General features: G+C 40.3%; 1 pseudogene across 1 annotated transcript; it reads left to right on the forward strand.

The window, feature by feature from the left end:
• Positions 1 to 13,302: 13,302 nt before the first annotated feature.
• Positions 13,303 to 15,986, forward strand: LOC306659403 (ewing's tumor-associated antigen 1-like; annotated as a pseudogene). The gene has a single exon. The product of its transcript is annotated as an ewing's tumor-associated antigen 1-like (transcript).
• The last annotated feature ends 4,684 nt before the right edge of the window (positions 15,987 to 20,670 follow it).

Below are 20,670 nucleotides of genomic sequence, written 5' to 3' on the forward strand. Positions count from 1 at the left end.
TATTTCTCACCAGACTGAGTCAAAGATAGTGGTAGTCACTGTGACTGATGGAGCCCAGATGATTCCTGGCCAAGCATTTCAGTACAAGGGGTGGGTGTGCTGAAGGGTGGAAAAGGTGGAGCCATGGACAGCAGAGCCAGTTAGCTGCTGAAGAGCTGCTTCCAAGGGCTTCCAAAACCACGGGCAGCATGTGGGATTCAGACAGAGGAAAGATTCTCTGGTACCTACCTCAGTCTTTCTCTCCCCCAAGACTGGCAGCACCCATGTGCTGGAAAATTGGGACAGGATACCTAAAGGAACTCCTAACATGACCATGGATGTAGCTTGGTTCGTTTGTTTGGGGTTTGCTTCTTTTTTAAATTCTCAAGGATATACTACTAGTTTTTTTTTTGTTTTTTGTTTGTTTTGTTTTTTTATAAGAAAGCCCCTTTTATATAAATACAAAAATATCTTTAAGACATATGTTTAAACAAAAAAGCCAAGTGAAGAATAGCTATATAATTTTCAGGGTCTAATGCAAAATGAAATCATGGGTTTTAAAAATAATTAAGAATTTCAAGATGGTGACCCAGCAATGCATTAAACCAAGTGCAGGGTCCTTCTGATTTCAGAGCCCTTGGTGACTCACGTGCCACCTTCCCATGAAGCCCATTCTACTTACTAACAACCATTGCTGTAAACCTGATGTGGCGTGTGTATAATTAATAATAAGGCTTACCAATGGGGAGGGAGGGTAAGAACTAGGAGGAACAAGGAGGGAGAAGAACGTCCACTATATGCCTACTTGTATATTTTAATATTTAAACCACATGAATAAATTAACTATTAAAAATTAAATAATTAGGAAAAAGTTCTCGGGGCTCCAGAAACCCCAACACAGACCCTATGCAATACATGGCCCCCAGTCACCTTTACCTCTGATATATTGCTCTCAGGAGCACTGCAGGTGGGAAGTGGCTGGGAACAGAAGCATCAGGTTATAATGACAAAAGCAGCAATTGTCCTCTTTCCCACCTGGCCACTCACCTGTCAATGGCCATAGATTTCTATGAAGCCAAGTAAAACATAAAGTGTTATCACTGTCAATGGCCATAGATTTCTATGAAGCCAAGTAAAACATAAAGTGTTATCACTCCGAGATCTATTAGGTTCCTCCCACCCTTCTGAAATGTGTTAGGCCTTAGGCACATGGACCAGGGCCTATTTTTACAGCTGCCTTATAGGTTAAAGTGCTACTTTTGTGACTCCAAATCTCATTAAATGCATGGATTGGATGAATGTTTTAGAAATAATAAACTGCATAAGTTTAACTAACAAGACCCTCTCATGTATCTCCAGAATAATGCAACCTGAGAAGGGGAGCAGAATATTTCCCACTCTGGACCACATAGAGTACCTATAGTGTGCTGAATGAATGACTCGTTTAATCCTCATGATTCCTTGCAGGCAGGTTCCACAATTTTTCTCATTCTATTGATAAGGAAATAAATCCAAAGAGGAAAAGAAACTTTCCCACCATTACCCAGGGAGTAGAAGATGAAGCCAGAATGGAACACAGACAATTAGTACCAAAACCCACACTCTCAACCATTAACCACAAAAGAGGGAGGCCCTGGTGTCAAAGCAAATGATCTATAGAATATCAAACTAACACATAATACTTCTTCTCATCTGTTTCACTCCACAGAATTCTCAACTTTCTAGAACACAATGGGACTAATTTGAAAGTAGACTGCCTATTTTCATCTGGGTAGATACAGCCATGAATTCTTTTGTGCCATCAAATAAAATGAATGCTGGGTTCCCCATTGTTTGAGGTTCACAAAAATCTTCCATATATGACCCTGGACCCTCTTTTTCTTGGTAGCGTTTCTAAAATTATGAAAATTTGACAACTCTTGGGAACAATTCCCAAGAGACTTGCCACACGCTCTCTAAGGGATGTAAGAGGTTGAGATAGTTAAGGAGAGTGAGAGGGCTTACTTCCAAGAGCACCAGAAGAGTAATCCAGAGTCACAGAAGGTCAAGGGCAGGGTAGCCATTGACATTCCTGGACTTAGGAAAAGCTCCAGGACTTGATTCAAACTAGCCATAGAAATATTATGAAGATGGATCTAAACCTCAACATTTCCTTGGGAATTTTTCCCCTTCTGAATTGCCTGGGATAATAGGAATAAGCATCTATATGAAAGAACCGGACATATCCACACCACCTATATTGTCTTGCACTCATCTTCTATCAAATTAGGAAAATCAGTTTCAGAGTCTGTGTGCATCTTTCTGTCCTATAACCTAAAACACTACAAATACAAATGGGTCCTTAATAATTGTCTGATGAAATGGTGAGTGAATGAATGAATGGATGAATGAATGAATGAATCATCTGTCAATTGATACAGGTCCATAAACCTTAATGGCCATGCTATGCAAGTAATATCTCATTATGAATTTCAACCCCTCCCTGAAGCCTACCATAAAATATTCAAGTGAACTTTTTCTATGTTGTGACAGTTTCCAGAAATTCTATTCTCAGTGGGCAGGAGTTAGAGATGAAACCAAATCAATATCAAATTTCCTTATCAAACACTGTTAAAATAACTTGAATGCAATGAAAAAGGAGTGTTTTCAGATCTGCTTAATATGTTGCCCTTCAAATGCCTGGATCTGTGTGAGGTTGTCAAGAACTCTTCAATAAATACTTTAAATCTTGTTCAAATTCAAATATTAAAAGAAAGAAAAGAAGTTTGACTGCTTTTTACAAATTCAAATAGCCAAGTAGTGTAGAAGGAAATGAAAGCAGTTGGAATGTGTGTAGTTGCTAATTTATTTGAAGAATAATCATCCATGTAAGCAAAATAATTCCTCTGCCAAATCTGGAGGAAACAGTTGTAGAAGAGAAGGTGTGGCTTGGTTCCTTATTGGAAAAATAAAATCTTAATCTCATGCAAATTGCCGTGTAGGTTTTTTTCTTCTTCTTTCTCTCTTCCTTTCTTCTTTCAGAATGATGAAACACAGTGGGGTGACAGTTTGGAGATCAGGATGAGACTGCTAAAGCCATGCTTTCTTAGCAAAGACTCGCTGAACCTTAGCCAAGCGATGAGACATCACCATGCAAAGTATTCAAGGTTTCCAGCAAAGGCTACAGGATAAAAAGGCTGCCAGTAACTGGGGGAGAAACCAAGGGATTGGGACTTTCAACACTCTTCATAGTAATTGAAAATCTAGAACGTCTACTTAAGGAAAAGAGAGTTACCTTTAAACAATGATTAATAATAGTCAAGGCTAGTGAGATAAAGAACTTAACTTGAATGTAGATGTTTGCACATTATTTCACTGAAAGTTGCTGTAAGTTGGGTATCATATACTGGTTTTATTATTTTAAGAGTTATATTAGACTTTATTTGCATTTTTTCCCTCTCTCAAAATGAGTGATTCTTAAAACGTGATCTGTGTCAGAATACTCAGAAATCTTTTTTAAAATGGAGATTCTTGAACCAAAAGAGTGTATACGGTGGGGCTTCCAGAATCTGTCTTCATAACGTAAAGGTGATAGGTCCCAGGAAATTTGATGCAGGTGATCCACATCTCCCTTTGAGACACAACTCATTTGTCCCAGGTAATGTCTGGATGTATACGGCTAGTGCAAAGCGCCACATAGTGGAAATTTACCCAAATTACAGGCATAATGGAAAGGGGAACTCGCTTGCGTTGTGATTTACACTGTGATGTTGAATGACCACTCAATAAATGTTTCAAACGTTACTTGGTTTATTCAAATTTAAGATAGTAAAAGAATTAAAAGAAGTGTAGATGATTTTTACAAATTCAATACCAAATTTAACATGAAAGAAAAATAAGCTTGGATTTGTGTAATGGCTAATTTATTATAGGGTTCAATAGTCCAGGACACACAAAACAGGACATAGGAGCAAGACTGAAGAGTACAAAAACATATTTTACTCATTTTTTTTCAATTCTTTCTGCAGTGCTCTGGAAGTAAAGCCCATTTAAATGAATCTCAGGCCAACGTGTCAGTGAGTGAATTGAGAAGTCACCAGGCAGCTTCAAATCTGCTTTATCCCATTCACCTGCCTCTCCAGGTTAGAGATGTCCAGCTCTTCCCCATGAGTTCAAAGCATGTTCTTATGATCCAAGTGCAACCCCTCCCTCATTTGGGAGGATATGGAAGAAAACCAGGTCAAATGAAAAGGAGTCCTGTCCTGGACAGTATTGTGCCTCCTCCTAAACACACACGTGATAAGAATCAGGGAGTCCAAACTTTGGATGTCTGAACTTCTTCCACTGGGGAGGTGTTTGACTTGGAAAGCCAGAGACTTCCACACCACCTTCTCTCCATTCATTGATGACAGCAGATGGTACGAGGCATCAAACCCCTTGCGGGAAGCAGCTGCCTTACAGCATGGCATGAGAAAGCAGAGAGCATTTGGCTTGAGACAGTAATTTGCATGACCAAGGTGGCTGCCTGTTTTCATTTGCCTGCTCTCTGTAGGGAGGGGCTCATTTTCCCAGTCTCCCTTGCAACTATAGTATAGACATGTGACCTGGGTCCCCCAATCAGTTGCACTAATGGCAGCAGCCAATCTAATCACTGGCATAGAGGTTGAAGTGAATCAAATTACAGTATCAAGTTCAAGGTTATAACAGCAGTGACTTCCAAATGAGACCAGCTTAACAGTGTAGTTGTTAGCATGTTTCTGGTTTAACCTCTAAACCTGGTTCTTCAACCACTCAGTGATTCTGAGATCTCCCCAAGTTCTTTGTAACAAACTTCTCTCCAAAATCAGCTAGACTTAGCTTCCGTCATTTGTAGCCAGAACTCCTGGCAGGTCTTCCTTTGTGTCCCATGAAAAACAGGAGTACACAGACTTCTTTTTGGCACTTTTAGATACATTGATAACTGATTATCAGCACATTTCTCAAACTGAATGTCAATGAATTCAAATAACATTTAATGTTTATAAATATCTAGTGTTATTTAGGACCTACTATGTGCAAAACTGCTAAATTGTGCTATGTGTCAATCACACTGAGGGCTAGGGATGGGGGAAAAAATGAGCAAAGCTAGACATGGCCGCTCCCCGCAAGAGCTCACACTGCAGGGAAAGGCAGATAGTCATTGGGGAATCACACTCAGAACTGCAAAACTGCCACCACCATAAGCGATGTGAAGGGCAGAGAAAGTCTCCCCGAGGGACTGATGTGTTGGTATGAAGTATGCCTTTGAAAACAGCACACAAGAGTTGGTTAGGAAAGGAACCTGAAGGAAGTCAAAATAACAACAGGCAACCTGGTAGGAGCAATTTTAGTGATTCAGAAAGGAAGTAACAGGGCTGGGGAGATAGCTCAGTTGGTAGAGTGCTCACCTCACAAGCACTAAGGCCCTGAGTTCAATCCCCAGCACCGCAAAAAAAAAAAAAAGAAGAAGGAAGTAACGGGATCTTGGACTAGGGAGTTGGAAATGGTGATGCAGAGAATACAGGAGAACCAAGACGCTTAGCAGGTAAAATCAAGAGGTAAAATCAATGATTAGACATAGAGAAGATAGGATGGGGCCTCGATGACTCTCAGGTTTCTGACTTAAGCCACTGGATAGGTGGTGGTATGCATCCTGAGAGAGCATTGGAAGAAAGCCAAGTGGTGTAGGGATGTTGTCAGTTCAGCGTCAGACATGTTCGAGAAGTTGCCTTCAAGGTATCCATGAGACAATTGCACATTAAGTCCAGAGTTCAGAATAGAGGACTGGCTAAAGGCAGAAGAGAGTCCTTGCATAATTAAGTCATTGGGACGATGAGATTTCTTAGGGCAGAGTATAGATAAGAACTAGAGAAGATTTGGGAATTGTTCTGAAGACGTGTCTGGCTAGGAAACAACAAGGTAGAAGGCATTAATCTAAGAAACATGCCTTAATTCTCAAACTGGAAAGTCCCCTACAATGAGGATCATACACTCAGGGCCTGGCCAGTCTACACCTCTGTTCATGAGCCAAGTGGGGCTTGTGGCACACAGAAGAACACATGTCCTGTCTAAAGAGGGCCACCAATTCCAAGCTCAGGTAGGCATTCCCAGATATGATATCTGTATCCAAATTCCTCTATTAAAGTACCCCCATTTGAAGTAATAATTGTGGTTTCTACTTACCTGAATGGACCTTGACCAGATTTATAGATTCAGAGCCTAATTCTCTGCTTCTGACTTGGAAATAATTCTCAATTGCCTTAAATGATTTCCTGTATTAAACTCCTCTATTTTTCTATATCTAAATAGCATGAATAACCTGAAAAGACTGCTCTTCTACCTCCACAAATTTTTCCTAGGTTCCAATTCTCCCCAAACTATTTTCCAATGTCTAACACTCTAACCATAGTGAGCCCACCTTAACATCTCCTCCATGACTCAAATTCATCCTGAGGAAAGGGTACCTATTGGAATTCTGGCCTCCTGGTGTGGGACATAAGGACCAGTGAGCAGCTGAACAGAGGATAATCATCCCCTGGCACTACAAGACAGGCAGGAACCAAGAGAGTAGGTTACTTGAGATCAAGGAACAGTCTTTAGAAACCAGTGACAGAGTGAAGGACAAGAGAGTTCTGGAGCAGTCTTGAAGATGGACTAGGGCAGAAAAAAGAAAGTATGAAAAAATAGAAATAGTAGAAACTAGCTTGGAATGTTAATGTTAATTAATTCTGGCCTCTGATATTTTTTTCCTGCTTAGCACCAGTATATTTGCTTGAAGGCCTGGGAGATATTTTTCATTACATACATTCAGATTTTTTTGGCATTCTCAATATTCTTCTGCAGTAGCACATTGTATGTACTAATTATAACTGCCAGCTATTGACTAAATCTGATATGTAGTTGAACTGGATCTATTTCTTAGCTTAATATTATGACACACACACACACACACACACACACACATTATTCGCCACACACACACCTCTTCCAACCTCGAGCTATAATTATTAAACCAAGAGACATGAAGCAGCATACCATCAGCACGCCCATGTGGTAAAGCAGCTATTGGAACTTGCTCCTGCTTCGACATATACCAGGTGAGTCAAACGCACACCTACCTTGTTTTGTAGCGTCCAAGGTAAACATCCTTCAGGAAGCATTACACAGCACCTGGAACAAAATCACAGCTAAAAACCTGTCAGTGTTTTCTACAGAACTTTGGTTGATGTGAGAGCTTGCCCCAAAAAGTCATTACTACTGACATTTGGCAGGACTTCTGTCAACAAAAATTATATCAACTAACACCTAGCAGAGTGTTTGGCACATAGTAAATACTTGAAACTTGTTTTTAAAAATCCAAAGAACATCAAATGAAAATGAGCCATGTCTAATCTCATAATGAGTTAATAGAGTAAAGCAGTGAGCACCAAGCACAGAGTAAGTGCTAGATAAATATTAGCTATTGCTGTTATCATTATCTGGAATCATTGTTGCATCTCATTGACATTCCATTATGGCCTCTCCCACATGCTCTTCCCACCCCATTCCTCTTACTTAAATATGATCACAACTTTCATAAAGATTCAAAACACCACACACACACACACACACACACACACACAGAGTAAGAGAGTATGACCCCACTTTCATGCATTGCTGAAGAAAATCAGCAAAGTTCCTACAGAGGGCAATTTGAAAATGTCTATCCAAATTATAAACACATATACTTTTCAGCACAGCAAGTCACATTAGAGTCTGTCCCACAGATTAACTCACATTCATGCGACAAGTAATAGATGCAAGGTTATTCATCGCAGTCTTGTTTGAAATGGCCAAACAGAAATAAGCAAAGTGTCCATCAGTAGGCAACTCATTAAAGAACCTTGGTACAATACAGATTAGAATTTTATAGAGCAAACTACCAAATTTTGAATGAGGAAGACCCCATATACATATATGAGGAGATCTCTAAAAGATCGCTAAGTTAAAAAAAAAAAAGGTACAGGACAGTGTAGAAAACATCATGAATTTTGCATAAAAAGTAGGGGATAGGGCTGGAGAGATAGCTCAGTCGGTAAAGTGCTTGCGTTGCAAACACAAGTCCCTGGGTTCGATCCCCAGCACCGCAAAAAAAAAAAAAAAAAAAAAAAAAAGAAAGAAAAAGTAGGGGATAAAAATATATACAGTAATATCCATAGATTCAAACCAACCAAGGACTGAAAATATCTAAACAGGTGTAGACTCTTTTCCTTGTCAGTATTCCCTAAACAATACCATATAACAACTATTTGTACAGCACTGACATTGTATTAGGCGTAAGTAATCTAGAGATGACTGAAGGCCTATGGGAAGCTGTGCATGGCATTATACAGCTATAATTCCATCTGCTCCAGAGACTGAGGCAGAAGGATCACAAGTTTGAGGTCAGCCTCAGCAACTTCATTGAGATTCTGTTTCAAAGTTAAAAAAAAAAAAGGTCGGGGGTAGAGAGGGCTGGGAATTGTAGTTCAGGGGTAGAGTGCCCCTGGGTTCAGTCCTCAGTACCACACACAAAACAATTTTTTTAAACAAAAAAGAATGTCTTTGAGATAACTGCATAGGTGATATGCAGATGCTGTTATCATTTCACATAAGGGCTAGAGCTTAGATTTGTGGTATCTGTGGGGGTCCTGGATACTGAGAGACAATGGTACTTTCACTTGTTTACATTAAGAAGCTCTGGAAGGATGTGGAGGAAACTAGAAGGAGTGGTTCCATGGTGGAAAGGAGGAAATAAGGCTGAGCAAGTCAAGTGGCAGGCGGCAAGGGTAAAAGGGAAGACGTTTTACTATAAAACACTCTGTACCTGTATGATTACACAGCTGGTCTGAATCTACATCGTGCACAACCATAGAAACAAAATGATGTACCCCATTTCTGTACAATGAATCAAAATGCAGTCTGTACAAAATAAAATAATAATTAAAACAAATAGATGAGCGAGAGAAAGGGAGGGAGAGATGGAGGAAGGACAGAGAGAGGAGATACCCATCTTTCTTTCAAGTAAAAAGAAACCCGTTTTCTGACTCCCCAGGGAGCTTCTTGGCCATCAGGGCTCTGCAGCTGAAGCTGACGCCCTGCAAGTTCAACACCTGGCTCACCTCCTACCTGCATCCTCCACGCTTCCTTCTCTACCACTGTGGGATGCTGCTGCCTTTGGGATGGGGAACCGTGTTAGAGTGGGACCCCAGACTGGCTGACTTAGTACGGTCCCTTGGGCTATGGCCCTATGCTCACATGTGTGTATTTCTTCTGGAATTCAAGAGTTTAAATTAAGAAAAATCTCTTGGGTCACAGACTCAGGAGATTATAATTCTCCATGTCTTTGCCTTCATCAGTTTAAATTCAGACATTTAATGTGATTTGCAGATAGCCTTGTGTGATATGATATTAGGGGTCAGAGGACTCCTCTATCCATCTAAAAATACATAAACACACTGCAACGAAAATCCATTAAAAGTAGAAATAGCTAATCCTTTACATGGGGAGAATAAATAATTCACCTCGAGGCTCTCCCACCATAAATCAACTGTGCTGTGATCAAATGCCAGCACTGGAATAGGAGAGCAAAGCAGCCATATTAAACTTTGACAATTTAGAAAGAAAGGAATAGAAAAAGTAGGGATGAAACATTTGTTTCCCTTCCATGTCTTTCCCTAAACAGACTACATAATGAATGAGCTGGGGAAAGACTAGGGACTTAATTCCATTTCTGATGAAAACTTTCCTTCTCTTTATCTCCAGGCTACATCTGATCCATACATTAAGGTTCCAGCAACACACACACCGATCCTAAGATGTGATGGAGTGCTCTGCTCAGGCGGTTCCAGGAAAAGATCTACAGGGAGAACTGCCATCTTAGGCCCCTCAGATTCAGTGGGAGGAGGAAAGGGGGAGGTTCAGAGACAAATAACACTAGGCTCATTCTATACCACCCATCTACCCTTACGGGATCAACCAACGTCAAGTCCAGGTGGGTCTGCAAAAGCGTCATAAGGAGACCTACTCCCACACCTCCTGGTGAAACAGTCAGGACAACTCTGGGAGAGGTTTAGAGATGGAGAAAGCTCAGTTAGGAAACAAGGTTCAGGTCAAGCCAGGTGTGTCCATCCAAATGATCCTGGGCAGCAAAAGGTTTTTTTATAACTTAGTTAACAAATATTTTCATGGTGCTTGCTCTGCGCAAATTGAAACCACAGTGACATGCCACCTCCTAGCCACTAGAATAACTATGATAATAAAAAAGAAAGTAAGTGTTGGTGAGAATGTGGAGAAATCAGAGCCCTCCTACATGATTGGTAGGAATTTAAAATGGTACAGCACCTGTTTGTCAGCTCCTGAAAAATTAAATACAGAAATTATCATGAGACCCAACAATTTCCCTCCAAGATAAATACCACAAATAATTGAAAATGTGTCCAAACAAAATCCATGCAAAAATATCCATACTAAAACTATTCTTTCAATAGCCAAAAGATAAAAACAGCCCAAATGACCATCAATTTGGATGATGAAATGTGATAAATTCATATAATGGAACATTATTTAGGCATAAAAATAATAAAGTACTACATGCGACAATATAGTTGGACCTCAATACTGCTGTGCTAAATGATGCACAAAAGGACATATGATGTGTGATTCCACTTACACGAAACATCCAGAATGGGCAAATCCATAAAGACAGAAAGCAGATTAATGGTGGTTGGGATCAGGGAAAAGAGGGAGGGAGAGCAGCTGCTCCATGAGTTGGGGGTATCCTTCTGAGGTGGTAGAATGTTCTGGAACTAGATAGTGATGACAGTTGCAAATGTACTAAATGCCATTGTATTGTACCCTTGAAATGGTTAAAATGTTGAATTTTATATAAATCTACCTCAATTTTTTAAAAATCCATGGCTTAAAAAAAAAAAAAAAGCACTCTTGGTCACATAATCAATGGGTTGAGTGGGGTAAGGTGATCCAGTCTCAGCCAGGCTGGGCTTGGACCCAAGCTACAGGTAGGAACCAGATCTGCCTCATGTATCTCTCGTCCTCCTCAGACCAGCAGACTTGACAGGGCATGTTCTTCTCATGGTGGTGACAGAAGCACAGGGTGGCCAGTCCAACAGGGACATGTATTTAAAGCCTCGGTTTGCATGGTGTCTGCTAAGAGCCCATTGGCCAAAACAAGTCACACGGATGAGCATCAGGAAGTGCACTCTACCACGGGTGGAAGGACTGCAGGATAAGGATAAAGGTAAAGAATTTGGACCTCTAATGCCACGCCACAGCTGCTGCTCGACACGGCACCTCTTCCTCCTTGATATTTCAGATATTTTTCCACCAGCTTTCACAATTGTTTAGAGCAGAGGTCCTTCTTCTAAGGAATATGACAGATTCACTCAAGATAACTCTTATTCTATTATAGGAAGCACAGATCAACATGAGTGTTCCTAAAGTTAGCTGGACTTTTCTAATTCTTAGCAGATGAGATGTGTCAGTTCCAAGGCAATTATAAGGTCCTGGGTATCCTATACTCCATTCTCAGAAGTTTTAGGTCTCCCTGCTATATTTAGTGTCAGATTTTAAAATCAGAATCAGTCAAGAAACACAAGAGGACATGGAGGATTGTGCTGGAATTTTATGGGTCTGTCCTGGAAGTAGCATACATAACTTCTACGTACATTGCATTGGCCAGAACTCAATCACATGGTTACAAATTTCATAGCTGCAAAAGAGATGGAAAGGCAATCCAGCCATTTACCCAAGAGGAAAAGTGAAGTTCATGCTTGGCCAGCTTCTGTCACATTCTATATGAAGCTGTCTTTATTTAAATGTCAAAACATCTAAAGTTGGCTTTTAAAAAAGTATTAATCACTTGGGGTGGGGACTTGGGGAACCACTTCTTCAAGGCTGGAGGAATAGTGGTGCCCTGGAGTCGGTTTGAAGACATGGGAGGCAGCAAAAGCTAGAGAAGTAGAGACGACAGCAGCAAGAATAGAATTCAGCTGAAGGAATGGAAAGCTACACATGAACTTGAAGAAAAAGTACTCAAAGCATCAATGACCCCACAGCTCCACTCCTGGGCATCCAAACAAGAAAATGGAGTGAGCTCTTAGAAACAAATGACATTAAATGACAAAAGCCGTGACCTCATTCAGGTCTGGCCTGAGGAAGCAAGACTTCCACGTGTGTTGGGTATTTCAGTGTCCCATTAATGGCTTGCTCCTTAGACAGTGACAGGCACCCTGAATAAATTTAAAACTGAACAACAAATAGAGCCAAAGCGATTCGGACCCAAAAGTTCTTTCCCTTTCTTTCCCGCCCTTCCGCCAGCCCTCCCCCTCATACAGCTGCCCTGAACCAAAGGGAAGAGAAAGCCAGGCTAACAAGGTCATTAACACCTCCAGAGCCAAAGACATGTTGAAGTCAAAGATCCTACTTCCATGGTGCTCACCGTGCTGCCCCCTGAGCTGGCAAGCTCCTTATTTCTCTGCAGTGACCTACTCTTCTCCCCCGAAATTTCAAGCTGGTTGCCATCTCCACCCCTCTCAACTGGGGGCTTTATTATCTTAAGGTGTGAAAAGTTTCTTCGGCAGAAGTCTGCCTGGGAGAGAATTCAGAGTGATTTAAGCAGTGCCCATGTGTGTTGGAAATGGAAGAGAATCCCCAGCTGACACATCAGACAGGAAAAATGTAAGCTCGGATGCATTCATTAAGGAAGGCTGAATACCTGCTCAGCAACTGCCCACCCTGCCCTTCATTCTCAGATGCTATTTGAATGAAAAGCCACCGCAAGTCCTCAGCAAATCACAGCTTTGAAGGGAAAATGTCAATCCCTATCAAACCCTGAAGAATAGCTGGAGCTGATGGAAATCTAAATTCATCTCTAGGTTTCCCCATTTCCCCCTCCATCCCTTCGAACCAATCCCTCCTCCTCCACTGCCCTAAAGTGCAGTCGCAAATCAACACCTGGGACATCCTATCAGACAATGGGAAGGTCTAAAGAAAGGTTAAAGCAGAAAGGAAACTAAATTTATAGACGGCATTAAAATCTTAAAGGACCTTAGGAACAGCAATGAATCTGGCGTTTGGAGAGGCAGGGGCTGTCAGAGGCCATGGCATCAAGGCCTGACAAGGGCTGTAAATCTAAGCCACGAGAGGGGTGGTAATAGGCGTCCTTTCTGGCTGAGGCTACATGATGAAAAGATTCCAACCTGACTTAAAAGAGAGGCAAGGCCACAGAGGCATGGTGGGGAAGAAGCGGACTGGGGACTGCAAATAAAGAATGAAAAGAAGCAAAATGTGAAAGAAACGTCTGGTGGAGTGGGGAGGGGGTCGTAGGAATGAGTCGGCGAAGAAAATATGGGGACAGCTCTGCCCCGAAGAACACGCCGCGCACAACGGCGAGCGAGGAATGCAGCTCGGTGGTCGAGCCAGGGAGCAGGCGGCTGAGGTCGGCCCGCCGCTCGGTTCTCCGCGTGGCCGGGGAGGGCCCTCCCGGGCCGACGTGGCAGCAAGAGCAGAGTCCAGCAGTCAATTCGGGCATTAACAGTAACCCCGAGGAAAGGTATGAAACACCTAGGAGAGTGCCGAAAATGGATTTGTTATCATGTACCTTCAGTTCTCCAAATGATCCAGATGGACAGAATGATATCTTTTGGGATCAGAATTCTCCAATGACAAAACAGTTAGGTAAAGGAAAAAGAAAACAGATTTATACAACAGGTAGTGATGAGATTTCGGACATTGTTAATCGTATTGCTCCTCAGGTTAAAAACACAAAATCGAGAAAGAGAACTTATGAAATTGGCTAAACAATTTGATAAAAATATGGAAGAGCTAGATGTGATTAAAGAGCAAAACAAGAGGAATCATGATTTTATCCAGGCAATTTCAGAAACAGAGGCTTTACATAATTATAATGATTGTGTGCAGATGCATCCATTACATGATATGGTTCCAAAAATAGATAATGCTATGATAAAGACACCAATGAAAGGAAACACCAGGATATCTGTGGCAAATGATCAAAACAGCAGTCAGAAGCCATTTGACCAAAATGCTGAAGCAGCCTTTAATGCCATTTTTGATGGTTCTACCCAGAACTGCAGTGGACGGTTAAGCCAAGATCTGTCAGACGCTTCTCTGAACACTAGCAAAAATGCTTTGAAAAAGGAGAAAATCATTACTAATGGTACTGTGGTCACTGAAGAACTGCCAAGTAAAATCCCAGATTTACTTTATCCACGAGTAGATCCTCCCATAATGACAAAATCATGTGTGACTCCCTATAATAAAGAGCCAGAAGCTTCTAGTAAGCACATTGGTACATTTACTACCAGTGATTTTGAGGATGATTGGGAAAGAGTGCTAAGTAATGAACCTTTTGTTATGCAAAATGTTGAAATGCTTGAACTTTTCCCCTCTAGAACTGCCCAGATTACTGATCATAAGGGAATTTGTACCTTTATTAGTAAAAATGATGAAAGTATATCAAGAACAAATAAAAGTCTAGATGCCAAGTTAGGAGATTCAAAAATATTACAAGATCTTCCTGCAAAAAAAATAACAGAGAACCAATAGATACTGGAAAATACAGATTTTTGTCAAATCCAAATGATAAGTCAAGCCAGTTATCATCCACTGGAAATAAAATGAAATTTGGGAAATCATTCAGTAAAATTGTTATTCAAGACAAAACTCAAGATTGTACAGTTGCATCTAATCTGACAAAAGTAAAAGAAGATATCCCTATGAACTTTACTTCTAATGTAAATACTTCTGAAAAGAAGTCTGCTTTGAACACAAAACTTTCTAGTGAACAAAAAAATAAGCTCATTTTTGATCAGTCTTTCAAAGCACCTGTTAATATTGATCCTTTTGACACTTCAACTTTGGACCGTGAAACAATTGTTAATAAAACAGATCAGACTAGTGCATCAAAGTTAGGTTCTTTTTTTGATGATTGGAATGATCCATCGCTTGCCAATGAAATTATTAAAGCATGTCATCAATTAGAGACTTCTTGGGAAGCAGATGATGTAGATGATGATTTGTTATATCAAGCATGCGATGACATTGAAAGACTAACTCAGCAACAGGACATTTTAAAGGACAGCAAAACATCAGAAAGTATCCTTGAGATCAATAATAGTTCCAAACATGGAGCCAAAAATATGTCTACTATATCTAAACAAGGAAGTCAGTTGGCACAATCGAATCATTTGAATCTGGGCAGCATTACGGTACAGGCATCTTCCTTGACAGATAGAACACAAATAAATAAATCAGTGAAGATGGAGAAAAGGGAAATGAGTAGAAATTCTCCAGATTTTTTGGGTACTACAACAAACTTGACTATGTACTCTAAGAACTCAAATTGTCAGATGAATAATCTGCATGTGAATAACAGTGATGTTCCAATACAAGCACACAGTTCCAGATCAGTTTTTATAGGAAGTTCAAGTCTGAATGTGAGTTCAAATCAAATGAGCACAGTAATTGCTACTAATAAGAAACTGAATACTCAGCAACCTTCCCATAGGCCCCAAACAGATGAAGCACAAAGTGAGCTTAACAAAGCAGTTAGATTTTCCAAGTATACTTTTACAAAGACAAAAAATCCTCAGATTCTTTCTCAGCTTAATCAAAATTGTGTAGAAAGAAGTTTGACCGTCACCAAAATTATACAGGGTTTTGAGAAAAAGAAAACTGTCAGCTCATTACTTGGGGAAGCTGATCAGCTTTATCTTTGGTAAAAATTTCTGAATCTTTGAAACAATCTTCAAAAGAGGAAGATGAGAAAAATAGGAAGTACTCTCCTGAAGAAATTCAGAGAAAAAGACAAGAAGCCCTGGTTCGAAGAATGGCCAAAGCACAGGCATCATCTGTAAATTCAACTTCCACTTAATTTCTTTAATGAAATACTGGTTTGAAGACTTATAGGTTATTAATAACTATCTATGATAGGAAATATTTTTTCTTAATTTCTCGTGAGAAATTTAATTCTGACTTATAAAGCATGGACTTCTACTTTATTATTTAATAAATCAGTGTTTGCAATGGTAAAAAAAAAAAAAAAAAAATGAAAAGAGCAGCAGATCGCAGGGGTGGGAGAAAGGAGCAGGCTGGGGCCAGCAGAGGCTGGCAACAAAGACACCAGCAATACACTCCGGGCTGGGGGTGCGGGGAGACTTTGAAATTGATCTGCAAAGAAAGGGAGCAGAAAACATATGCTTGTTTCTTGCTGTATGTATGCGATGGAATGCAATGTAACCTGGTAAGCAACCACAATCAACAAGGAGAGCCAGGCAGCCCAGGGTAAAGATTATGGAGGGGTCCCTAGGAAGGGTCTAGAAAAGGTTGCAAATTCCAATGGTTAGAACACCACCCTGGAGTCCAAGAATGGGCAGGATTGTTCTGCATATCCAGTTACCTATTCTGTGTACTTTTGGATCTTTTTCTTTCAAGTGTGACTCCTGGGGCATATTTATTAAAATGCCAAGGTCAAGTGGCTTTTCCCTCCAGGCAGTCCCCCCTGGAACGACAGGATAGGCATCACTTTGATTGCCAGGACTAAGATACCTCACCTGTGTGACCCAGGGTGAGCCATTGTTTCCACCACCTCAGTTTCCCCCAGTGAAAAAGAAGTTGGCAGATCTGTTTCAGAGTTGTGGTCGAGGATGAATAGAATTAATCTCACAGTATATTCCAAAACTTTGAGATGAAGTCTAGCTGTTGATGTAATGATAATGGCATGTATCCACATAGAAGAAGGTATCAACAATGGTGTAATGATATTTTACATATATACACACCACTCATGAAGTGCAACCTGTTCAGATGTTTGAAATATGAAAATCAGTGTACCTTCTCCATATGTCTCATTCCTCTCCACTCCACTTGCTGTTTACCTTCTGCTTTTCTTCTCTTTTTTCTAGTTGTTTTTCCCTTCTTATCAAATTTTCATCCTCTTGTTTTCCAGTGTCTTTCTCTCTCTCTCTGCTGTTTTGACTTACCCCAGTTTCTCACTTTTCCCACTTGCCTTGCAAACTAGAGAGCATCCCATGTGCAAGGTCATTTCACAGGTGAGCTCCTATGGGCATTAATATTCATAGCACTTTAATCTTGCTCTCTTCTTTTCCTTCTAGGAAAAAATAGGAAAAAAAAAAACATGCTGACTTTCTGTGTGTCAGACCGTTTGATTAGCAGGTTCTACTTTTAAAGTATCAAACTCTCATTCTGCAGAGAACTGGGAGGTCTGAAAGCTCTAGGGTGGTTGATAACATTCCTTGGACCAACCAAGGAGAGAGAAATTAGCAAAGCCGAGAGGGGGATCTTTCAGGAGAAATTTAAGCCTCAAAGTGGCAAGGATCTTTATAAACTTCAAGTATGAATTCACCTAAGTGTATTTCCCAGAGATGGTGACCATCTTTTATATCCCAGACTCAGCAGCAGATCAAAGGAGATCAAAGCAGATCAACTCTTCCCTGAAAAGTTAAAAATCTTGGACTCTGGAACCCAGTAAGTGCTTTAAAGTGTTTTCTGTTGCTTATAAAAAGTCAATGTGGACCAAGAATACCTGACCTGATTGTGGCTTAAACTCAGCATGCACTATCTTAAATCACAGGGGAAAAAATCTATGCAAAAGGTAAAGAATGCATAAAAATTGAAAATAAATTAAAAGAGGGGCAAAGAAACACCACTCCAGATATAAGGAAATTCTGATATTTAGGACATCGTATAAGAAAGAACTTTTTATTTTTGGCTTAAGTCAATGGATCCATAGATAAGTGGACTTCTAATTTCTAACTCAATTGGTGAAAAGCTAGTGGACTAGAAGTTTACTTGCAGAACCAGGGTCTTTCAGCAACTCAATATCAGGCTTCCTGTTTGACTTCGGGCAAGTTTTTAACTACTCGATATCTAGAGTTACTCATCTGTAACATGAGTAAAACAATATTATAGCCATGTTATGTTTGGCTCTCAGGCTGCTCCCAACCTAGAATATGTAACTGAAACGCACAGAGGAATTTCACAGAACTAATGAATATCTGCAGAAGCTGGAGGACTTTGAGTCAGACATTGACTTCATGGTCTTACAATTATGAAGGAGCCGCTAAAAGACCAAGGTACAATTGCTCTGTCCTTTCTGGTGTGACCTCTCTGTCCCTCTGCTGGAAAAGTTTTCACTCCCCTTTCCTTCATTAGCCCCTCCCACAGATCTCCTCTAGCAAGCATAAGAAGTTTTCTTTGTCTTGTCTTTTCTTCTTCCCATCTTAACCCTATAATCTGATTTCTATCACCCCTTATGATTTTGTTTTTGTCAAACTCAATGGTTCCTTTATATACACATCCTTCTACAAAAGAATGTTCTTTCCCCATCTGTTTTAGTGCTGCAGTGGTTGATATGTAGACTTCAGAGATGTCCACATGCAGTAGATCACCAGCGACTTTTCTGATAATTCCTTAGAAGAACTTATTTCTCTTTCTGCCCAATGACATTCCTTCTGACTCTTCTCCATATGGTGTTCCAATAAGTGACTTGTTATCATATGGTATCCCTATCAATCATATGTGCACTCTCCACCTTCTATTCCTTATCTCTTTTGGATATGCAACGTGAATTCTAAGATACTTTTTATCAACTATCCATTTTCAAAATAATAATGCATAACAAACCACCTTCAAAGTTTGTGGTTTAAAACAGTAACTGCTTGTATGTGAGTATTCTGGGTTGATTTGTGATCTGAGCCTAACTTGAATGACCTCAACCAGGTATGTTCATGTATCTGTATCATTTGGTGGACAGGTAAGGACTCAGTGATCTCACATGTTCTTAGCAGGGACAACTGGGATGTCTTGGCTTTGTGTGACTTCATATTCTCCAATAGACCAGGCTGGACTTGCTCACATTGTAATGTCAGGGTGACAGGAGCCAAGATCTGTGTGCAGGCTCAGAATGGAGCCCTGTCACTTCAACCACACAATCTTCTTGACCAAAGCAAGACACAGGTCCAGTTCAGATTCAAGGGGTGGCAGGAGAGTCTCTCCTCCAGATGGAGTAAGATGAAAAATCATATTTTAAGAAATATGAAACCAGGCATAGGCTCAGGATTGTAATTCTAGCAACTCAGGAGACTGAGGCAGGAGAATCACAAGTTCAAGGTGAGATGCAGCAACTTAGTAAGACCCTATCTCCAAATAAAACATAAAAAGGGTTAGGATGTAGCTCAGTGGTAAAGCACCCTGGATTCAATCCCTGAGATCGAGATCATGAGAGAGAGCGAGAGAGAGAGAGAGAGAGAGAGAGAGAAGAGAGAGAGGAGAGGAGAGAGAGAGAGAGAGAGAGAGAGAAAGAAAAGAAATATGGGTTCAGGTAGAGAAATAATTGTGATGATTTTTCCAATCATTGTATCACAATGGCCCTGCATAAATATCCCACTATCGTATACAGCTTAGCAAAGGGAGGGAAAAAGCTAACCTCCTTCCCCAGCCTTGTTGGCAGTAATATCAGCCTTTTGAGACTCTTAAGGTTCCTATGATTAGAACTTTAAAACCATCATTCAACCTACTCAAAATATCAGTATTGTCTGTCTGTATCACATTTGGCCTCAGATTTTGAAATCATTTCCTTACAAACACGTGATTTCCAGGGATCCATCACTCCCTACAAGTCGTCATTCTCTGTCTGTGAGTGTTGCCTTTACCTTCTCCCCCTCTTGGAAAAATCTCTGCTCCTGGTCATGGCTCTTCACAAACACAGATGCACAGGTTGATGAGCTACTTCTTAAAATTAACAGTAGAGGATAACAGAAAAGGATGAAAAGGAACAATAAAATAAAATGACACAATAGTTGAAATCCAGTTTATCTATATCCTCTAAGTGAGCCAAATCCTGAAAAACTCTTAAAATGACATTAATCTCTTCACAAACCATTCACTTACATTGTGTAACCATCCATCTCTATTTATAATAAACATACAGAATTGTTGGAAAGCTAATTAATCCAGGTCTTGTTGATAGCTACTGTCAAAATTAATCATCTCTTCCCAAACAAGATAGTTTTCCCTTTGTTAAAATCATTAGAGTCCATGAGTAAAATAAAATGTGCCTAGATTTTCAAAAGTATGTTTGAAAATTATGATAAGATCCAAACTCAGTTGATAATTTCTAGAACCAAAGCCTGCAATTGGTTTATAATGCTCCACTAGGACTACAAATTGGAGCCATTTTCTTGATTTACTCTTGTAATTAGTCCATTTTGTGTTGCTATTACAAAATATCTGAGGCTGGATGAATTATAAAGAAAAGAGGTATATTTATCTCACAATTCTGGAAATCCAAAAGAATGGCACCAGCATCTGTTTGTCTCCTTTTGGGGACAGAGGAAGGTGGAATAGTTCACAGGGTGAGAGAGAAAGCACGAGTGTGGGCATATTACCATAGGAGAGGCCCAAAAACCCAGGGGTAATCTTGCTTTAAACAATTCATTCTCTTGATAACTAAACCTGTCCCACAAGACCAAAGTCACTCCCTCAAGACCTAATCCATTCATAAGGCGGAGTTTGCCCATGACCTAAGTATCTCTTAAAGGTTCCACAGCCTCTCAACATGATGACCTTGCGAAATCAAATTTCAACATGAGTTTTTGTGGGAACAAACTGTAC

The sequence above is a fragment of the Sciurus vulgaris genome (assembly GCF_902686455.1).
Source record: "Sciurus vulgaris genome assembly, chromosome: 4".
NCBI classification, from domain to species: domain Eukaryota; kingdom Metazoa; phylum Chordata; class Mammalia; order Rodentia; family Sciuridae; genus Sciurus; species Sciurus vulgaris.